Here is a 23,864-nt window from a genome sequence, read left to right as displayed (position 1 = left end):
CTAGCCTGCTACAGCTCGGGTTACCGGAGTCTTGTTAGCCCAGTGCTACAGCCCGGATTCGCACGCTGCTGACCGACATGCTTGAAGTTGATTCATGTATGCCTGTCCCCATGGGTTAGTGCCGCTTTGGGTTCACGACTAGCCATGTCGGCCCGGGTTTTCTGTCATATGGATGCTAGCGACACTATCACATACATGAGCCAAAAGGCGCAAACGGTCCCGGGTCATGGTAAGGCGACACCTGTGGGAATACCGTGCGTGAGGCCGCGAAGTGATATGAGGCGTTACCGGCCAGATCGATGTGACTTGGAATCGGGGTCATGACAAATTCCTTATACCTTATACAAAGAAATTATGAATGAAATTGCACCTGCTGAGATAGAAGATATCGATGTTACTATTAAGCTTGCTAATAGATATATTATATCACCAATTGGGATTGTTAGAGATGTTGAAGTCTTGTGTGGGAAGATCAAATAAGTTGGGGAACGTAGTAATTCAAAAAAATTCCTAAAATCATGCTAGATCTATCTAGGAGAAGCATAGCAACGAGCCGGAAGAGTGTGTCCATGTACCCTCGAAGACCGAAAGCGGAAGCATTTAGTAACGCGGTTCATGTACTCGAACGTCTTCACGATCCAACCGATCCCAGTACCGAATGTACGGCACCTTCGTGTTCAGCACACGTTCAGCACGATGACGTCCCTCGAGCTCTCGATCTAGTAGAGGGTCGAGGGAGAGTTCCGTTAGCACGACGGCGTGGCGATGGTGATGATGAAGGTACCGGTGCAGGGCTTTGCCTAAGCACTACGATGATACGAACGAGGTGTCAAACTGTGGAGGGGGGCACCGCACACAGCTAAGAGATTGTCTGTTGTGCTTTGGGGTGCCCCTGGACACGTATATAAAGGAGGGGGAGAGAGGCTGCCGGCCAAGATGGGCGCGCCATGGGGGAGTCCTACTTGGACTCCTAGTCCAAGTAGGATTCGCCCCCCTTTTCCTTTCTTCCACCGGAGGGAATAGGAAGGAGAGGGAGAGGGAAAGGGAAGGGGTTGCCGCCCCCTCCTCCATGTCCTGTTCGGACTCGCAAGGAGGGGGGTGCATGGCCACATCTTGTGGGCTTCCCTCTCTCTCCCTTAGGCCCATGTTGGCCCAACACCTCAACGGGGGGGGGGAGGGGGGTTCCGGTAACCCCACGGTACTCTGGAAAAATACCCGGATCACTCGGAACCATTTTGATGTCCGAATGTAACCTTCCAATATATGAATATTTACCTCTCGACCATTTCGAGACTCCTCGTCATGTACGTGATCTCATCCGGGAATCCGAACAAACTTCGGTCATCAAATCACATACCTCATAATACAAATCGTCATCGAACGTTAAGCGTGCGGACCCTACGGGTTTCATAACTATGTAGACATGACTGAGACACGTCTCCAGTCAATAACCAATGCGGAACCTGGATGCTCATATTGGCTCCTACATATTCTATGAAGATCTTTATTGGTCAAACCACATAACAACATACATCATTCCCTTTGTCATCGGTATGTTACTTGCCCGAGATTCGATCGTCGGTATCCTCATACCTAGTTCAATCTCATTACCGGCAAGTCTCTTTACTCGTTCCGTAATGCATCATCCCGTAACTAACTCATTAGTCACATTGATTGCAAGGCTTATAGTGATGTGCATTACCGAGAGGGCCCACAAATACCTCTCTGATACACGGAGTGACAAATCCTAATCTTGATCTATGCCAACTCAACAAACACCTTCGGAGACACTTGTAGAGCATCTTTATAATCACCCAGTTATGTTGTGATGTTTGATACCACACAAGGTGTTCCTCCGGTATTCGGGAGTTGCATCATCTCATAGTCAAAGGAATATGTATAAGTAATGAAGAAAGCAATAGCAATAAAACTTAACGATAATTATGCTAAGCTAACGACTGGGTCTTGTCCATCACATCATTCTCTAATGATTTGATCCCATTCATCAAATGACAACACATGTCTATGGTTAGGAAACCATCTTTGATTAACGAGCTAGTCTAGTAGAGGCTTACTAGGGACGCTGTGTTTTGTCTATGTATCCACACATGTATCAAGTTTCTGGTTAATACAATTCTAGCATGAATAATAAACATTTATCATGATATAACGAAATATAAATAACAACTTTATTATTGCCTCTAGGGCATATTTCCTTCAGTCTCCCACTTGCACTAGAGTCAATAATCTAGTTCACATCGCCATGTGATTTAACACCAATAGTTCACATCACCATGTGACCAATACCCAAAGGGTTTACTAGAGTCAATAATCTAGTTCACATCGCCGTGTGATTAACACCCAAAGAGTACAAAGGTGTGATCATGTTTTTCTTGTGAGAGAAGTTTAGTCAACGGGTCTGCCACATTCAGATCTGTATGTATTTTGCAAATTTATATGTCTACAATGCTCTGTATGGAGCTACTCTAGCTAATTGCTCCCACTTTTAATATGTATCCAGATTGAGACTCAGAGTCATCCAGATCAGTGTTAAAGCTTGCATCGACATAACTCTTTACGATGAACTCTTTATCACCTCCATAACTGAGAAATATTTCCTTAGTCCTCTAAGGATAATTTTGACCACTGTCCAGTGATCTACTCCTCGATCACTATTGTACCCCTTTGCCAAACTCATGGCAAGGTACACAATAGGTCTGGTATACAACATGGCATACTTTATCAAACATATGGCTGAGGCATAGGGAATGACTTTCATTCTCTCTCTATCTTATGTCGTGGTCGGGTTTTGAGCCTTACTCAACTTCATACCTTACAACTCAGTCAAGAACTCCTTCTTTGACTTTTCCATTTTGAACTCCTTCAAAATCTTATCAATGTATGTGCTCATCGAAAGTCTTATCAAACATCTTGATCTATCTTTATAGATCTTGATGCGCAATATGTAAGCAGCTTCACTGAGGTCTTTCTTTGAAAAACTCCTTTCAAACACTCCTTTATGCTTTCCAGAAAATTCTACATCATTTCCGATGAACAATATGGCATTCACATGTACTTATCAGAAAGGCTGTAGTTCTCCCACTCATTTTCTTGTAAATACAGGCTTCTCCAAAAGTCTATATAAAACCATATGCTTTGGTCACACTATCAAAGCGTATATTCCAACTTCGAGAGGCTTGCACCAGTCCACAAATGGATCGCTGGAGCTTGCACACTTTGTAATCACCTTTAGGATCGACAAAACCTTCTGGTTGCATCATATACAGCTCTTCTTTAAGAAATCCATTAAGGAATGCAGTTTTGGCATCCATTCGCCAAATTTCGTAATCATAAAATGTGGTAATTGCTAATATGATTCGGACAGACTTAAGCATCACTACGAGTGAGAAAATATCATGTAGTCAACACCTTGAACTTCTCAAAAACCTTTTGCGACAAGTCAAGCTTTGTAGATAGTAACACTACCATCAGCGTCCATCTTCCTCTTGAAGATCCATTTATACTCTATGGCTCGCCGATCATCGGGCAAGTCAACCAAAGTCCACACTTTGTTCTCATACATGGATCCCATCTCAGATTTCATGGCCTCAAGCCATTTCGTGGAATCTAGGCTCATCATTGCTTCCTCATAGTTCGTAGGTTCATCATGGTCTAGTAACGTGACTCCCAGAACAGGATTACCGTACTACTCTGGTGTAGAACGTACTCTGATTGAACTACGAGGTTCAGTAGTAACTTGATCTGAAGTTTCATGAGTATCATCATTAACTTCCTCACTAATTGGTGTAGGCATCACTTGAACTGATTTGTGTGATGAGCTACTTTATAATTCGGGAGAAGGTACAATTACCTCATCAAGTTCTACTTTCCTCCCACTCACTTCTTTCGAGAGAAACTCCTTCTCTAGAAAGGATCCATTCTTAACAACAATAATCTTGCCTTCGGATTTGTGATAGAAGGTGTACCCAATAGTTTCTTTTGGGTATCCTATGAAGACACATTTCTCCGGTTTCAGTTCAAGCTTATCAGGTTGAAGCTTTTTCACATAAGTATCGCAGCCCCAAACTTTAAGAAACGACATCTTTGTTTCTTGCCAAACCATAGTTCATACAGTGTCATCCCAACGGATTTAGACGGTGCCCTATTTAATGTGAATGCAGCTGTCTCTAATGCATAACCCCAAAACAATAGTGGTAAATCGGTAAGAGACATCATAGATCACCATATCTAATAAAGTACGGTTACAACATTCAGACACACCATTACGTTGTGGTGTTCCAGGTGGCGTGAGTTGCAAAAATATTCAACATTGTTTCAAATGAAGACCAAACTCGTAACTCAAATATTCGCCTCCGCGATCAGATCGTAGAAACTTTATTTTCTTATTACGATGATTTTCCACTTCACTCTAAAATTCTTTGAACTTTTCAATTGCTTCAGACTTATGTTTCATTAAGTAGATATACCCATATCTGCTCAAATCATCTGTGGAGGTCAGAAAATAACGATACTCGCCGTGAGCCTCAACACTCACTGGGCTGCATACATCAGTATGTATTATTTCCAATAAGTCAGTGCCTCGCTCCATTGTTCCAAAGAACGGAGTCTTAGTCATCTTGCCCATGAGGCATGGTTTGCAAGTATCAAGTGATTCATAATTAAGTGATTCCAAAAGCCCATCAGCATGGAGTTTCTTCATGCGCTTTACACCAATATGACCTAAACGGCAGTGCCACAAATAAGTTGCACTACACTACAAAAAAAGACACGTTCGTGACATTTTGGGCCGAACGGAAAAAATTCTGTCATGCTTATGACACTTCTATGATGATAATTGTGACAAAACCCGGTATCATCATATATGTGGTGAGCTCCTACTTCTATGACAAAAAATCATGAGAGAAAATGGGCTTTTCATCCTAGGCGGGCCAGAGACGCAGCTGCATGACATTCTTGTTGGGGAACGTAGCAGAAATTCAAAATTTTTCCTACAAATCACCAAGATCTATCTATGGAGAGACCAGCAATGAGTAGAAAGAGAGTGCATCTACATACCCTTGTAGATCGCTAAGCGGAAGCGTTCAAGTGAACGGGGTTGATGGAGTCGTACTCGTCGTGATTCAAATCACCGATGATCTAGTGCCGAACGGACAGCACCTCCGCGTTCAACACACGTACAGCTCGACGATGTCTCCCACGCCTTGATCGAGCAAGGAGAGAAGGAGAGGTTGAGGAAGACTCCATCCAGCAGCAGCACAACGGCGTGGTGGTGATGGAGGAGCGTGGCAATCCTGCAGGGCTTCGCCAAGCACCTACGGGAGAGGAGGAGGTGTCACGGGAGGGAGGGAGGCGCCAAGGGCTCAGGTCTGGATGGCCTCCCTCCCCTCCACTATATATAGGGGCAGGGTTGAGGGGGGAGGCCCAGCCTTGCCCCTTCCTCCAAGAAAGGGGTGCGGCTAAGAGGGGGGGAGGAGTCCATCCTCCCCAAGGCACCTCGGAGGTGCCTTCCCCCTTTAGGACTCTCCCCTTTTTCCTATATCTTGGCGCATGGGCCTCTAGGGGCCGGTGCCCTTGGTCCATGTAGGCCAAGGCGCACCCCCTACAGCCCATGTGGCCCCCCGGGGCAGGTGGCCCCACCCGGTGGGCCCCCGGGACCCTTCCGGTGGTCCCGGTACAATACCGATGACCCCGAAACTTGTCCCGATGGCCGAAACAGGACTTCCTATATATAAATCTTTAATTCCGGACCATTCTGGAACTCCTCGTGACGTCCGAGATCTCATCCGGGACTCCGAACAACATTCGGTAACCACATATAAGCTTCCTTTATAACCCTAGCGTCATCGAACCTTAAGTGTGTAGACCCTACGGGTTCGGGAGACATGTAGACATGACCGAGATGTTCTCCGGTCAATAACCAACAGCGGGATCTGGATACCCATGTTGGCTCCCACATGTTCCACGATGATCTCATCGGATGAACCACGATGTCAAGGACTCAATCAATCCCATATACAATTCCCTTTGTCTAGCGGTATGGTACTTGCCCGAGATTCGATCGTCGGTATACCGATACCTTGTTCAATCTCGTTACCGGCAAGTCTCTTTACTCGTTCCGTAACACATCATCCCGTGATCAACCCCTTGGTCACATTGTGCACATTATGATGATGTCCTACCGAGTGGGCCTAGAGATACCTCTCCGTTTACACGGAGTGACAAAATCCCAATCTCGATTCGTGCCAACCCAACAGACACTTTCAGAGATACCCGTAGTGTACCTTTATAGCCACCCAGTTACGTTGTGACGTTTGGCACACCCAAAGCACTCCTACGGTATCCGGGAGTTGCACAATCTCATGGTCTAAGGAAATGATACTTGACATTAGAAAAGCTTTAGCATACGAACTACATGATCTTGTGCTAGGCTTAGGATTGGGTCTTGTCCATCACATCATTCTCCTAATGATGTGATCCCGTTATCAACGACATCCAATGTCCATGGTCAGGAAACCGTAACCATCTATTGATTAACGAGCTAGTCAACTAGAGGCTTACTAGGGACATGGTGTTGTCTATGTATCCACACATGTATCTGAGTTTCCTATCAATACAATTCTAGCATGGATAATAAACGATTATCATGAACAAGGAAATATAATAATAATCAATTTATTATTGCCTCTAGGGCATATTTCCAACAGTCTCCCACTTGCACTAGAGTCAATAATCTAGTTCACATCGATATGTGATTAACACTCAAGGTCATGTTCTGCTTGTGAGAGAGGTTTTAGTCAACGGGTCTGAACCTTTCAGATCCGTGTGTGCTTTACAAATCTCTATGTCATCTCCTAGATGTAGCTCCCACGTTCTATTTTGGAGCTATTCCAAATAACTGTTCTACTTGGAGCTATTCTAAATTGTTGCTCCATTATACGTATCCGGTATCTCTACTCAGAGCTATCCGGATAGGTGTTAAGCTTGCATCGGCGTAACCCTTTACGACGAACTCTTTTACCACCTCCATAATCGAGAAAATTCCTTAGTCCACTAGTTACTAAGGATAACTTTGACCGCTGTCCTGTGAGCCATTCTTGGATCACTCTTGTACCCCTTGACTGACTCATGGCAAGGCACACTTCAGGTGCGGTACACAGCATAGCATACTGTAGAGCCTATGTCTTAAGCATAGGGGACGACCTTCGTTCCTTTCTCTCTATTCTGCCATGGTCGAGCTTTAAGTCTTAACTTCATACCTTACAACTCAGGCAAGAACTCCTTCTTTGACTGATCCATCTTGAACACCTTCAAGATCACGTCAAGGCATGTGCTCATTTGAAAGTACTATTAAGCGTTTTGATCTATCCTTATAGATCTTGATGCTCAATGTTCAAGTAGCTTAATCCAGGTTTTCCATTGAAAACACTTTCCAAATAACCCTATATGCTTTCCAGAAATTCTACGTCATTTCTGATCATTAATATGTCAACAACATATACTCATCAGAAATTCTATAGTGCTCCCACTCACTTCTTTGGAAATACAAGTTTCTCATAAACTTTGTATACACCCAAAATCTTTGATCATCATCAAAGCATACATTCCAACTCCGAGATGCTCACTCCAGTCCTCAGAAGGATTGCTGGAGCTTTGCATACTTATTAACATATTTCAGGATAGACAAAACCTTCCGGTTGTATCACATACAACCTTTCCTCAAAAATCGTCGAGGAAACAATGTTTTGACATCCTATCTGCAAGATTTCATAAATAATGCAGTAATTGCTAATATAATTCCAACAGACTCTTAGCATCGCTACGAGTGAGAAAGTCTCATCGTAGTCAAATCCTTGAACTTGTCGAAAAACATCTTAACGACAAGTCGAGCTTTCTCAATGGTGACACTTACCATCATTGTCTGTCTTCCTTTCAAAATCCATATGTACCTAACAGCCTTACGACCATCAAGTATTTCTTCCAAAGTCTACACTTTGTTTTCATACATGGATCCTCTCTCGGGTTTTATGGCCTTGAGCCATTTATCGGAATCCGGGCCCACCATCGCTTCTCCATAGCTCATAGGTTCATTGTTGTCTAGCAACATGACCTTCAAGACAGAATTACTATACCACTCTGAAGTAGTACGTATCCTTGTCACCCTGCGAGGTTCGGTAGTGACTTGATCCGAAACTTCATGATCACTATCATAAGCTTCCACTTCAATTGGTGTAGGTGTCACAGGAACAACTTCATGTGCCCTGCTACACACTTGTTGAAGTGACGGTTCAATAACCTCATCAAGTCTCCACCATCCTCCCACTCAACTTTTCGAGAGAAACTTTTCCTCGAGAAAGGACCCGATTCTAGAAACAATCCCTTATTGATTTCGAATCTGAGACAGGAGGTATACCCAACTGTTTTGGGTGTCCTATGAAGATGCATTTATCCGCTTTGGGTTCGAGCTTATCAGCCTGAAACCTTTCCACATAAGCATCGCAGCCCCAAACTTCTAAGAAATGACAGCTTAGGTTTCTCTAAACCATAATTCATACGATGTCATCTCAACGAAATTATGTGATGCCCTATTTAAAGTGAATGTGGTTGTCTCTAATGCCTAACCCATGAACGATAGTGGTAACTCGATAAGAGACATCATGGTATGCACCATATCCAATAGGGTGCAACTATGACGTTTGGACACACCATCACACTATGGTGTTCCAGGCTGTACCAGTTGTGAAACAATTTCCACAATGTCTTAATTCTGTGCCAAACTCGTGATTCAGATATTCATCTCTATGATCATATCATAGATCTTTTATCCTCTTGTCACGACGATCTTTCAACTTCACACTGAAATTACTTGAACCTTTCAATAATTCAGACTCGTGATTCATCAAGTAAACATACTCAACATCTACTCGAATCATCTGTGAAGTAAGAACATAACGATATTCACTGCATGCCTCAGCACTCATTGGACTGCACACATCAAAATGTGTTACTTCCAACAAGTTGCTATCTTGTTCCATCTTACTGAAAACGAGGCTTTTCAGTCATCTTGCCCATGTGGTATGATTTGCATGTCCCAAGTGATTCAAAATCAAGTGAGTCAAAACGGTCCATTTGCATGGAGTTTCTTCATGCATATACACCAATAGACATGGTTCGCACGTCTCAAACTTTTCAAAAACGAGTGAGCCCAAAGATCCATCAATATGGAGCTTCTTCATGCGTTTTATACCGATATGACTTACATGGCAGTGCCACAAGTAGGTGGTACTATCATTACTATCTTTTGGCATGAACACGTGTATCACTACGATCGAGATTTAATAAACCATTCATTTTAGGTGTAAGACCATTGAAGGTATTATTCAAATAAACAGAGTAACCATTATTCTCCTTAAATGAATAACCGTATTGGGATAGACGTAATCCAATCATGTCTATGCTCAACGCAAACACCAAATAACAATTATTTAGGTTTAACACCAATCTCTTTGGTAGAGGGAGCGTGCGATGCTTGATCATATCAAGCTTGGAAAAACTTCCAACACATATCGTCAGCTCACCTTTAGCTAGTCTCCGTTTATTCCGTAGCCTTTTGTTTCGAGTTACTAACACTTAGCAACCGAACCGGTATCTAATACCCTGGTGCTACTAGGAGTACTAGCAAAGTACACATTAACACAATGTATATCCAATATACTTCTATCGACCTTGCCAGCCTTCTTATCTACCAAGTATCTAGGGTAATTCTGCTCTAGTGGTTGTTCCCCTTATTACAGAAGCACTTAGTCTCGGGTTTGGGTTTTACCTTGGGTTTCTTCACTAGAGCAGCAGCTGATTTGCCGTTTCATGAAGTATCCCTTCTTGCCCTTGCCCTTCTTGAAACTAGTGGTTTCACCAACCATCAACAATTCATGCTCCTTCTTGATTTCTACTTTCGCGGTGTCAAACATCGCGAATACCTCAAGGATCATCATATCTATCCCTGATATGTTATAGTTCATCACGAAGCTCTAACAGCTTGGTGGCAATGACTTTGGAGAACCATCACTGTCTTATCTGGAAGATCAACTCCCACTTGATTCAAATGATTGTTGTACTCAGACAATCTGAGCACAAGCTCAACAATTGAGCTTTTCTCCTTAGTTTGCAGTTTAAGAAAGTCATCGGAGGTCTTATACCTCTTGACATGGGCACGAGCCTGAAATCCCAATTTCAGCCCTCAAAACATCTCATATGTTTCGCGATGTTTCAAAAACGTCTTTGGTGCCTCAACTCTAAACCGTTTAACTGAACTATCACGTAGTTATCAAAACGTGTATGTCAGATGTTCGCAACAACCACAGACAACGTTCGAGGTTCAGCACACTGAGCGGTGCATTAAGGACATAAGCCTTCTATGAAGCAATGAGGACAATCCTCAGTTTACGGACCTAGTCCGCATAATTGCTACTATCAACTTTCAACTAATTTTTCTCTAGGAACATATCTAAACAGTAGAACTATAGCGTGAGCTACGACATAATTTGCAAAAACCTTTTGACTATGTTCAGGATAATTAAGTTCATCTTATGAACTCCCACTCAGATAGACATCCCTCTAGTCATCTAAGTGATTACATGATCCGAGTCAAACTAGGCCGTGTCCGATCATCACGTGAGACGGACTAGTCATCATCGGTGAACATCTTCATGTTGATCGTATCTTCTATACAACTCATGTTCGACCTTTCGATCTCCGTGTTCCGAGGCCATGTCTGTACATGCTAGGCTCGTCAAGTTAACCCTAAGTGTTTCGCGTGTGTAAATCTATCTTACACCCGTTGTATGTGAACGTTAGAATCTAACACCCGATCATCACGTGGTGCTTCGAAACACGAACTGTCGCAATGGTGCACAGTTAGGGGAGAACACTTCTTGAAATTTGTAAGGGATCATCTTATTTACTACCGTCGTTCTAAGCAAATAAGATGTATAAACATGATAAACATCACATGCAATCAAATAGTGACATGATATGGCCATCATCACTTTGCTCCTTTTGATCTCCATCTTCGGGGCTCCATGATCATCATCGTCACCGGCATGACACCATGATCTCCATCATCATGATCTCCATCATCGTGTCTTAATGAAGTTGCCTCGCCAACTATTACTTCTACTACTATGGCTAACGGTTAGCAATAAAGTAAAGTAATTACATGACGTTTAAGTTGACACGCAAGTCACAAATAAATAAAGACAACTCCTATGGCTCCTGCCGGTTGTCATACTCATCGACATGCAAGTCGTGATTCCTATTACAAGAACATGATCAATCTCATACATCACATATATCATTCAACACATCCTTTTTGGCCATATCACATCACCTAGCATACCCTGCAAAAACAAGTTAGACGTCCTCTAATTGTTGTTTGCATGTTTTACGTGGCTGCTATGGGTTTCTAGCAAGAACGTTTCTTACCTACGCATGAACCACAACGTGATATGCCAATTGCTATTTACCCTTCATAAGGACCCTTTTCATCGAATCCGATCCGACTAAAGTGGGAGAGATAGACACCCGCCAGCCACCTTATGCAACTAGTGCATGTTTGTCGGTGGAACCGGTCTCACGTAAGCGTACGTGTAAGGTTGGTCCGGGCCGCTTCATCCCACGATGCCGCCGAATCAAGATAAGACTAGTAACGGCAAGCATATTGAACAATATCGACGCCCACAACTACTTTGTGTTCTACTCGTGCAAAGAATCTACGCAATAGACCTAGCTCATGATGCCACTGTTTGGGGAACGTAGCAGAAATTCAAAAAATTTCCTACGAATCACCAAGATCTATCTATGGAGAGACCAGCAACGAGTAGAAAGAGAGTGCATCTACATACCCTTGTAGATCGCTAAGCGGAAGCGTTCAAGTGAACGGGGTTGATGGAGTCGTACTCGTCGTGATTCAAATCACCGATGATCTAGTGCCGAACGGACAGCACCTCCGCGTTCAACACACGTACAGCTCGACGATGTCTCCCATGCCTTGATCCAGCAAGGAGAGAGGGAGAGGTTGAGGAAGACTCCATCCAGCAGCAGCACAACGGCGTGGTGGTGATGGAGGAGCGTGGCAATCCCGCAGGGCTTCGCCAAGCACCTACGGGAGAGGAGGAGGTGTCACGGGAGGGAGGGAGGCGCCAAGGGCTCAGGTCTAGATGACCTCCCTCCCCTCCACTATATATAGGGGCAGGGGAGAGGGGGGAGGCGCAGCCTTGCCCCTTCCTCCAAGAAAGGGGTGTGGCTAAGAGGGGGGAGGAGTCCATCCTCCCCAAGGCACCTCGGAGGTGCCTTCCCCCTTTAGGACTCTCCCCTTTTTCCTATATCTTGGCGCATGGGCCTCTAGGGGCTAGTGCCCTTGGCCCATGTAGGCCAAGGCGCACCCCCTAAAGCTCATGTGGCCCCCCGGGGCAGGTGTCCCCACCCGGTGGGCCCCCGGGACCCTTCCGGTGGTCCCGGTACAATACCGATGACCCCGAAACTTGTCCCGATGGCCGAAACAGGACTTCCTATATATAAATCTTTACCTCCGGACCATTCCGGAACTCCTCGTGACATCCGGGATCTCATCCGGGACTCCGAACAACATTCGGTAACCACATATAAGCTTCCTTTATAACCCTAGCATCATCGAACCTTAAGTGTGTAGACCCTACGGGTTCGGGAGACATGCAGACATGACCGGGATGTTCTCCGGTCAATAACCAACAGCGGGATCTGGATACCCATGTTGGCTCCCACATGTTCCACGATGATCTCATCGGATGAACCACGATGTCAAGGACTCAATCAATCCCGTATACAATTCCCTTTGTCTAGCGGTATGGTACTTGCCCGAGATTCGATCGTCGGTATACCGATACCTTGTTCAATCTCGTTACCGGCAAGTCTCTTTACTCGTTCCGTAACACATCATCCCGTGATCAACCCCTTGGTCACATTGTGCACATTATGATGATGTCCTACCGAGTGGGCCCAGAGATACCTCTCCGTTTACACGGAGTGACAAAATCCCAATCTCGATTCGTGCCAACCCAACAGACACTTTCAGAGATACCCGTAGTGTACCTTTATAGCCACCCAGTTACGTTGTGACGTTTGGCACACCCAAAGCACTCCTATGGTATCCGGGAGTTGCACAATCTCATGGTCTAAGGAAATGATACTTGACATTAGAAAAGCTTTAGCATACGAACTACATGATCTTGTGCTAGGCTTAGGATTGGGTCTTGTCCATCACATCATTCTCCTAATGATGTGATCCCGTTATCAACGACATCCAATGTCCATGGTCAGGAAACCGTAACCATCTATTGATTAACGAGCTAGTCAACTAGAGGCTTACTAGGGACATGGTGTTGTCTATGTATCCACACATGTATCTGAGTTTCCTATCAATACAATTCTAGCATGGATAATAAACGATTATCATGAACAAGGAAATATAATAATAATCAATTTATTATTGCCTCTAGGGCATATTTCCAACAATTCTTTGGGCCGTCAATGGCGGAAAAAACTGTGGTAGAAGTGAGGACGAGGAAAACATCGGGGAGTTCCCAATTACGGTGGGTGGTCGGGGGCCAAGCGATGCATGTTTCTCTCGTACAAGTACGCGTGTGTGTGCGAGGCGTTGTGCTCTAACTAAACCCGAGCGATTGCACTAGCTACGTTACTGGACCCGAGTGATCGATCCCTTGTTGTTAACTAAACCCAAGTGATTCCTTCGCAACTACTGCTAACTAAAGCCGATCGATGCTACCTCTGGATGAACAGTGAGTGTTGTTGGGGGGGGGGGTGGATGAACAGTTCCTGTTGGGGGGTTGGATGAACAGGACTCCGTGGTAGTAGAGGCCATTGCCGCTGGATGAACAGGACCCCAATCGAGCATGTTGGGGTGGATGAACAGGACCCCGTTGTAACACCCTCGATGCGACTATAGCTCCCACGTGTCGAGGCACGTGGGAGCTATAGTCGCATCGAGGGCGTTACAAGTTGGTAATCAGAGCCTTCCCCGACCTTAGGAGCCCCATTGCTTGATCGTTTTTAGCGGCCGAGTTGTGTCTAGAAAAATGTTTTGAGTCATTTAGGGATTATATATCGGAGAGTTTAGGAATTCTTTTTACTCCCCAGTCTCCTCATCGCTCTGGTAAGGCATCCTAACATAGAGTTTTGACTCTTCTCTTCTCAAATTTCACTAAAAAAAATTTAGGATCACGCGGGTATCTTGGAATCATTCCGATGGTTTTATGATGAGAACATTGTCTTAGTGCCTCCTGTCAGGGGTTTTGTGGAAGTGTCCCGGGGAGTTGAGCTCTGAGGTTTTGTCGTCATAATTTTATCGTTGCAGTTCTGGAATACCTGAGTTTAGTACGCCGACATCGAAAATCTCTTTTATGCAGTTCGTTGGTGAGATAACCTCGACGCCACCCAGTACTGGGGCGGGAGTTTGGGAGTATTGCCATAACTTGTATAACGGATGCTTTTCGAAGGTTGAGGTAGATGGTTTCCAAAGTTTTTCTCGGTTATGTGTTGAAGGATGGATACAGCTGGATGTAGGATTTGCTAGAATTGGGTGAGATATTATGCTTCCCCTGTATCCCCAACACCTGATTGCATAACCGGAAAGGTTCGGGAGTTCATAGGTGGGAATTCTTGTGGCTCTAGTTCTTCTTCCACGGATATTGGTTTGAGATTGGGATTTCTTACTGATTATTCGTTCTTGATCCGTACCTTGTTGATTTATTTCTCTACCTTAATTCTATGTGGCTTCTCAATTTATGGATATGTGACCATTTCAAGAGGAATGCATTCGTTCATTTTGTTCGGATGTGAAGACTATATGTTGCAATTTTCATTCCATTGGATTCAGCTTCAATATTTATCTATTAGTGTGCTAATGGATGTCAACCTCTTCAGGATGGCTCCTCCAACGCGCACGACTCCGAATCCTGATCCGCCACCACCTCCACCTCCTCCAGAGGCATGGCAAGCTGTGATGGCTGCAACCAATGCAAACACAAAGTTGATCATGCAAATTCTCCAAGAGCGCAATCAAGGCAACCAAGGGAACCAAGGCAACAATCAGAATCACTCTGCTACACTCAACCAGTTCCTTGCTAACGGGCCAAAGACTTTCAGCAATTGTGTTGAGGCAACCGATGCTGACGATTGGCTTGTGGATCTGTGCAAGCATTTCGAGTGCAGTAACGTCAGGCCTGAGGACTTTGTCAAGTTCGCTTCCTTCCAACTCAAAGATCAAGCTACAGGATGGTTCCAGCAGTGCAAGGACTCCAGAGGTGGACGTGTTATCACTTGGGATGAATTTCGTTGAGATTTCAGAGCTCACCATATCCCTTAGAGCGTGGTTGAAAGCAAGCGTGAGGAATTCCGCAACCTGAAGCAAGGCTCTTTGTCTGTCTATGACTACAACAAGTTGTTTCAGAAGCTCGCCCGCTTTGCTAAGCAGGACGTACCTGATGAGAAGAGCATGATATACCAGTTTAGGGGTGGTCTCAGAGAAGAAATCCAGCTAGCTCTTGTTCTCTTTGAGCCCTTGAGGTACGATGAGTTCTACAACATGGCATTGAAGAAAGAGGCCGCTCAACTGAGGTGTGATGCTTCCAAGAAGCGAGTCAGAGATGCTACTCCTTCTTCCTCTACTCAAGTGGCTAAGCAGCAGAAGTATTGGCTTCCTCCTCCTCCGTTCCGTCAGCTGTATCAGCAGAAGAGCAAAGGTGGCAGTGGATCTTCCCACCCACCCAACCCTGGCTTTCAGAACAAGACTTCGTCTCAACCTCCAAGATCGAGTGCTTCGTATCACCGTCCGCTTTCAGAGGTCACGTGCAACAAGTGCCAACAGAAGGGTCACTATGCCAACAAGTGTTTCAACCAGAGGCGTCTTCCTCCTCCTCCTCCTGTCAGATCGGCAAGTACAGCTGTGGTCAAGCGTAACCCCAAGCACGCCAAGGTCAATTTGATGAATGTAGCTCAGGCAGAGGACTCGTCAGATGTCATTATGGGTAACCTTCCTGTTAACGATGTTCCCGCAAAAGTACTTTTTGATACTGGTGCATCGCCTTCTTTCTTGTCATGCCCATTTGCATCGAAGCACAATGTTGATACTGAGATCATGCCCAAAGTCATGCAAGTTGTTTCTCCCGGCAAGCTTTTGACTTCTAGTTTGGTTGCTCCCGATATCTCTATCACGTTGGGCGACTACAAGTTTCTTTCTTCTCCGGTGGTTCTTGGTAACTCGGATATTGATCTTATTCTCGGGATGGATTGGCTTTCTAAGCACAAGGCTCAGCTTGATTGTGCAGCCAGGCAGATTCAATTGACTCATTTGTCTGAGGATGTAATTGTCTTTGCCTCTCATGATAATACCATCCGTCTGTTTTCTCTCAATGAGAAGGGTGAACTGGATGTTATCTCGCAAATTCCAGTCATTTGCGAATATCAAGACGTCTTTCCAGAAGAGCTTCTAGGAATGCCTCCGCACCGGCCAGTTGAATTCGTTATTGATCTTGAGCCTAGCACAGAACCTGTGTGCAAGCGTCCTTACAAGCTCGGACCTGAAGAGTTGAAGGAGCTGAAGAAGCAACTCGATATTCAAGAGAAAATGGGTCTCATCTGGCCTAGTTCTTCTCCGTGGGGTTGTGGTGTTCTTTTTGTGAAGAAGAAGGATGGAACGGACCGACTTTGTGTTGATTACCGTCCATTAAACAAGAAGACCATCAAGAACAAATACCCACTTCCCAACATCAACGAGCTATTCGAACAACTCAAAGGTGCCCAAGTATTCTCCAAGCTTGATCTCCGTATGGGTTATCATCAGATTTGTATCCGTGAGCAAGATATTCCCAAGACGGCTTTCAGGACAAGCTATGGTTCATATGAATACACTGTCATGTCTTTTGGCCTCGTCAACGCTCCTCCGACGTTCTCTTGCATGATGAACTTCATCTTCAATGCCTACACCAATGACTTCATTTTGGTCTATCTCGACGACATTCTGGTTTTGTCGAAGAACAAGGAAGATCATGCCAAGCACTTGCGTTTGGTACTCGATAAGTTGAGGGAACATCAGTTCTACGCCAAGTTCTCCAAGTGCGAATTTTGGCTCGATGAGGTTCTTTATCTTGGTCATATCATCTCTGCCAAGGGAATTGCGGTGAATCCTGAGAAGGTGTCTGCAATTGTGAATTGGGAACCTCCTCAGAACGTGAAGCAACTCCGTAGCTTCCTTGGTCTCGCAAGCTATTGCCGAAGATTCGTTGAAAACTTTTCTAAGATCGCGAAGCCTCTCTCTAATCTTCTCCAGAAGCATGTCAAGTACGTTTGGTCTCCCGAGTGTGACATTGCTTTCAACACTTTGAAAGAGAAATTGATCACTGCTCCAGTTCTGACTCCGCCTGATGAATCCAAGTCGTACGAGGTCTTTTGTGATGCCTCTCTCCAAGGTCTTGGCGCAGTGTTGATGCAAGAGAAGAAAGTTGTTGCTTATACCTCTTGCCAGTTGAAGCCCAATGAGAAGAACTACCCCACTCATGATCTCGAGTTGGCGGCAGTTGTGCATGCTCTTTTGACTTGGAGACATCTCTTATTGGGAAGAAAAGTGGACATTTTCACTGATCACAAGAGTCTCAAGTACATCTTCACTCAGCCTAATCTCAACCTCAGGCAAACTCGATGGGTCGAAATGATTCAAGAGTATAATCCGAGTATCGAGTATACTCCAGGCAAGGCCAATGTGATTGCTGACGCATTGAGCAGAAAGGCTTATTGCAACAGTCTTATTCTCAAGCCGTATCAACCCGAGCTTTGTGAAGCTTTCCGCAAACTTAACCTGCAAGTTGTTCCTCAAGGTTTCCTCGCCAACCTTCAAGTCTCTCCTACCTTAGAAGACCAGATTCACCAAGCCCAGCTTCTTGATGCTATGGTGAAAAAGGTGAAGATTGGGATTGCCAAGAGTCAACCCAAGTACAAGTGCTACCGCCTTGACGACAAGGATACTCTCTTCTTCGAGGATCGTATTGTTGTACCCAAAGGTGAACTCCGTAAAGTGATCATGAACGAGGCTCACAATTCTCTCCTCTCCATCCACCCTGGGAGCACAAAGATGTATCAGGACCTTAAGAAGGCTTATTGGTGGACTCGAATGAAGCACGAGATTGCTCAGTTTGTGAATGAATGTGATGTCTGTAGAAGAGTGAAGGCAGAACACCAAAGGCCAGCTGGTCTCCTCCAACCTCTTGCCATTCCAGAATGGAAGTTTGACCACATTGAGATGGACTTCGTGACTGGGTTTCCAAAGTCCAAGCATAGCAATGATGCTATATTCATTGTCATCGACAAACTCACTAAAGTGGATCACTTTCTGCCTATCAAAGAGTCGATCACTGCAGCTCAATTGGCGGAACTCTATACCTCTCGAATTGTCTCTCTGCACGGTATTCCTCAAGTGATCTCTTCAGACCGTGGCAGCATTTTTACCTCCAAGTTTTGGGATTCTTTTCAGAAGGCCATGGGCACCAACATCCGCTTCAGCATAGCTTTCCATCCTCAAACTAGCGGTCAAGTCGAGCGTGTCAACCAGATTCTTGAAGATATGCTCAGGGCTTGTGTGATATCCTTCGGCATGAAGTGGGAGGATTGTCTTCCTTATGCTGAATTCTCCTACAACAACAGTTTTCAAGCAAGTTCGGGCAAGGCCCCATTTGAAATTCTGTATGGCAGGAAGTGTCGTACCCCTCTCAACTGGTCTGAAACTGGTGAAGGTCAGCTTCTCGGAAACGACTTAATCACGGAGGCAGAGGAAATGTGCAAAGTCATTCGAGATAACCTCAAAGCAGCCCAATCCCGCCAGAAGAGCTAGTATGATAGTAAGCACCATGATTTGCCTTTCGAGATCGGAAATCATGTTTACCTCCGTGTCTCTCCTATGAAAGGTACTCGTCGCTTCGGTATCAAAGGGAAGCTTGCCCCCAGATACGTGGGACCTTTCAAGATTGTCAGTAAGAGAGGCGATCTCGCCTATCAACTCGAGCTTCCTTCCAACTTTGCAAATGTTCATGATGTGTTCCATGTCTCTCAGCTCCGAAAGTGCTTCAAGACTCCTGACCGCACCGTCAACTTCGAGGACATTGAGCTCCAAAAAGATCTCTCCTATCGTGAGCACCCAGTTGCTATTCTTGAAGAGACTGAACGCAAGACTCACAATAAGTCAATCAAATTCCTCAAAGTCAAGTGGTCACATCATTCCGACCGTGAAGCTACCTAGGAATGTAAGGATCACCTCTGTTATGAGTACCCGGCATTCTTTCAGTGCTAGATCTCGGGACGAGATCCTTTCGTAGTGGTGGAGTGTTGTAACACCCCGGATATGACTTTCCCAATTTGTACTCCAACTCTTGCCATTTCCGGCGTTAAGTTATTTTATTTTCTCGGGTTCAGGTTTTTGTCTCCGTGTGTGTTGTCGTTGTCATGCATATCATATCATGTCATCATGTGCATTGCTTTTGCAGACGTGTTCATCTCATGCATTCGAGCATTTTCCCCGTTGTCCGTTTTGCATTCCGGCGCTTCGTTCTCCTTCGGTGGTCATTTCTACCTTTCTTTCGTGTGTGGGGTTTAAACATTTCCGGATTGGACCGAGACTTGCCAAGCGGCCTTGGTTTACTACCGGTAGACCGCCTGTCAAGTTTCGTATCATTTGGACTTTGTTTGATACTCCAACGGTTAACCGAGGGACCGAAAAGGCCTCATGTGTGTTGCAGCCCAACACCCCTCCAATTTGGCCCAAAACCCACCTAAACCTGCTCCATCATCTAGAGCGTTCGATCACGATCGCGTGGCCGAAAACCGCACCTCATTTGGACTCTCCTAGCTCCCTCTATGCCTATTTATACCTCCCCCATTTCCAAATCCGGATCTCTCCCCGTCCAACCCTAAAAAAAAGATCTCCTCCACCGCCGGACAACGTCCGCGCCGTGTCAGACGTGTCCGGATCTACCACCGCCGCCACGTGGTGCTCCCTGGTTCGCTGCCGCCACCGCGCCCTACGGCCCACATCGTCGACCCCGCCGCCAGCCCGCAGGCCCGTGCGGGGCCCTCCCGGCCCGCGTCGCCCCGCCTCCTCTCGCCCTCAAGCCGCCCGACGCCGGCCGGCGCAAGGGCGCAGCCCTGACCTCCGCCGCGACGCACCTCCCGGCCGCGCCGCCCGCAAGCCGCCTCTCCGCCGGCGCCGCCTCCTCGCTGCCCCGGCCTCGTCCGAGCTCCTCCGGCGAGCTTCTTCTCCGACCATGAATAGTAACTCCGGCGATCCTCGAAATATCCGCCGGCTGGATCTAGATCTGGATCTGAGATGGTTGACTTTTTGCCCGAAACCCTAATCCATGTGCTCCTGTTCATCGCATCGTAACTTTGCATTCGTAACTCCGTTTTTGGCATATAGCATATCAAAATGTTCATCTCAGAGAGTACATCATTTCATTCCATTGCATCATTTTCATTTGAGTTCATATTGATGCCCGAAATGCTGTTAGAAGAGGGCTACTTGAGATAATTGTCAGATCTGCTGCTCCATTTGCATATTTGTCTTTTTTGCCATGATTATTGTGTGCATGATATGCCCTTGAGCTCTATATATGTTTTGTTAAGGGTTTTGCCATCTCTCCAGAGGGGCAACCCATGTATTTTTGTGATGTGTGTGGTGACTAGCACAATCTTGCAAAATGAGGCACTTGGTAGTGCTGATTTCAGGGACTTAGCAATTCCACTAAGTCCTTGACCTGTTTATTTAATATGCCCATATGTTCATGTTGTTTCCGAGTGATCCGTGCCTCTTTTGAGGATGATCAGTAAGGATGTTTTGTTAATCTTGTAGTGATCTATCCATCCATGTCTTTGTTTGCAATTATGGAGCACCCTAGCTTGAGTCAATCGAGCTCTACTTTTGCTACTTTGTGAATCTGGGCAGATTGTCTACTTGTTAGCGATTTTGCCGAGCATGTTGTAGTTGATCCGTGCATGCTATGCTATTGTTCTTGCCATGTCTAGCTTGAATTTTGTGTATTCTTGATGGGTGTATGCTTAGATTATCATGACTTGCTCCGTAGTGAGTGCATAGAGCCCGTAAACATGCCTACTTGATATCTGTTTTCAGCATGCTCCAGTTTTCACTAAGTCTGAGAACTGATTATGTTTTTTGCCATGTTCACATGCTTGCAATTGTATTTTCTGATCCCTTTTGGCTCAAGGTCACTAAGGGACTTTTGTTAAGCTCTTTGAGTAGCTCCATGCCATGCTTTACTTTGCCATGGTCAGGTCCTGTAGCATGTAGTTTGTTGCTCCGAAGAGTGCTATCTGATCTGAAATTCCAGACAAGTGTTAATTTCACCAAGTCTGATATCTGTTTACCATATGCCTTTTTGCCATGTTTGTTTGTACCTGTTAATGGATGATTTGGCCGTAGCTCAGTGCTAGACTTTTGTTTAGCATCTTGAATGCATCCCTGCCATGTATTTTTATGCCATGTTTGGGTGCTATAGCATGTTCATCTCTTTGCATTTAGATGGCTACTTGCTGTAAATCGCAGACCGGTGTCATATTTGAATCGCTTGCCATTTCCAAATAGTAACTCCGATTCCGGTGTTCTTTGTATCGTTTTCAAGCGACTTCATCTCATATTTCCAGTGGCACACTTGGATTTCCAAGTTGAGGCCAGGTTCATGCATCCTTTGTCAAATCTTGCATATGCATCCCGCATCGCATCCCGCATAGCATATCATCTTTCAATCATATTGTTTGAGCTTTGCACGTGGTTGATTGTGTCCTTGTTGCTTGTTTGTCTTGTTTGGGTAGAGCTGGGAGACGAGTTCGCTAATGAGGAGCCCGTTGAGTTTGCTTTTGAGGATCCAGTCAACTCTGACAACTTTGCAGGCAAGATGATCATACCCTCGAAATCACTACTATCTTTGCTTTGCTAGATGCTCGCTCTTTTGCTATGCCAATGCTACGATGCCTACCACTTGCGTTCAAGCCTCCCAAATTGCCATGTCAAACCTCTAACCCTCCATGTCCTATGCAAACCGTTGATTGGCTATGTTATCGCTTTGCTCAGCCCCTCTTATAGCGTTGCTAGTTGCAGGTGAAGATTGGAGGCCGTTCCTTGTTGGAACATTTATTTACTTGTTGGGATATCATTATATTGCCATGTTATCTTAATGCATCTATATACTTGGTAAAGGGTGGAAGGCTCGGCCTCTCGCCTAGTGTTTTATTCCACTCTTGCTGCCCTAGTTTCCGTCATATCGGTGTTAGGTTCCCGGATTTTGCGTTCCTTACGCGGTTGGGTTATAATGGGAACCCCTTGATAGTTCGCCTTGATTAAAGCTTTTCCAGAAATGCCCAACCTTGGTTTTACCTTTTGCCACCTAGCCTCTTTTTCCCTTGGGTTTCCGGAGCCCGAGCGTCATCTTATTTAAACCCCCCCCCCCCCCCCCCGGGGCCAGTGCTCCTCTGAATGTTGGTCCGAACCGAGTAGACTGCGGGGCCACCTCAGGGCAACTTGAGGGTTGGTTTTACTCGTAGGATGTCTCATCTGTGCCGTGAGAACGAGATATGTGCAGCTCCTATCGGGATTTGTCGGCACATTCGGGCGGTGTTGCTGGTCTTGTTTTAACCTGTCGAAGTGTCTTGAAGAACCGAGGTACCGAGTCTGATCGGAACGTCTCGGGAGGAGGTCTATTCGTTCGTTGACCATGAGAGTTTGTCATGGGCTAAGTTGGGACTCCCCTGCAGGGTTTTGAACTTTTGAAAGCCGTGCCCGCGGTTATGGGTAGATGGGAATTTGTTAATGTCCAGTTGTAGATAACTTGAACCTTAACTTAATTAAAATGAATCAACTGAGTGTGTTACCGTGATGGCCTCTTCTCGGCGGAGTCCGGGAAGTGGACACGGTGTTGGAGTAATGCTTGCGCAGGTTGTCCTCTAGTTTCTCGCTCGCGCTTTGCCTCCTCTTCTCGCTCTCTTTTGCGAACAGGATAGCCACCATATTTCCTAGTTGCTTGCTACAACTCCACTTATATTTACCTTGCCTTACCTATAAGCTTAAATAGTCTTGATCGCGAGGGTGCGAGATTGCTGAGTCCCTGTGGCTCACAGATTACTATTACACCAGATGCAGAGCCTGATGATTCCGCTCCAGGTGGCGCGCTCGAGCTCAAGTGGGAGTTCGACGAGGACTCTCAACGTTACTATGTTTCCTTTCCTGACAATCAGTAGTGGTGCCCAGTTGGGGGTGATCGGGACCGTGTCACATGTTGGGTTATCTTTTATTTTGGCGCCGTAGTCGGGCCATGAGTGTTTGGATGATGTAATGTTATTTATGTACCTTGATTGACGTGGCGAGTGTAAGCCAACTATGTTATCTCCCCTTTATTATTATATTACATGGGATGTTGTAAAGATTACCTTACTTGTGACATATGCCTTCAATGCGATTATGTCTCTAAGTCGTGCCTCGACACGTGGGAGCTATAGTCGCATCGAGGGTGTTACACCCGTGGAGGGCTGGATGAACAGGACTCCGTGGAGGGCTGGTTGAACAGTAGCCGGTGGAGGGCTGGATGAACAGTAGCCCGTGGAGGGGTGGTTGAACAGGACCCCATGGAGAGGGCTGGTTGAACAGTAGCCGGTTGAGGAGTGGTGGAGGCTGGATGAACAAGAGCCCGTGGATGAAGAGTCACAGGTGGAGGATGGAGGAGGTCGACGGTGGATGAACAGTA

This window comes from Triticum aestivum, chromosome 5A (assembly GCF_018294505.1).
Source record: "Triticum aestivum cultivar Chinese Spring chromosome 5A, IWGSC CS RefSeq v2.1, whole genome shotgun sequence".
Lineage (NCBI taxonomy): Eukaryota > Viridiplantae > Streptophyta > Magnoliopsida > Poales > Poaceae > Triticum > Triticum aestivum.
The sequence above is the reverse complement of the archived record's forward strand: the minus strand, read 5'-3'. Positions refer to the sequence as shown.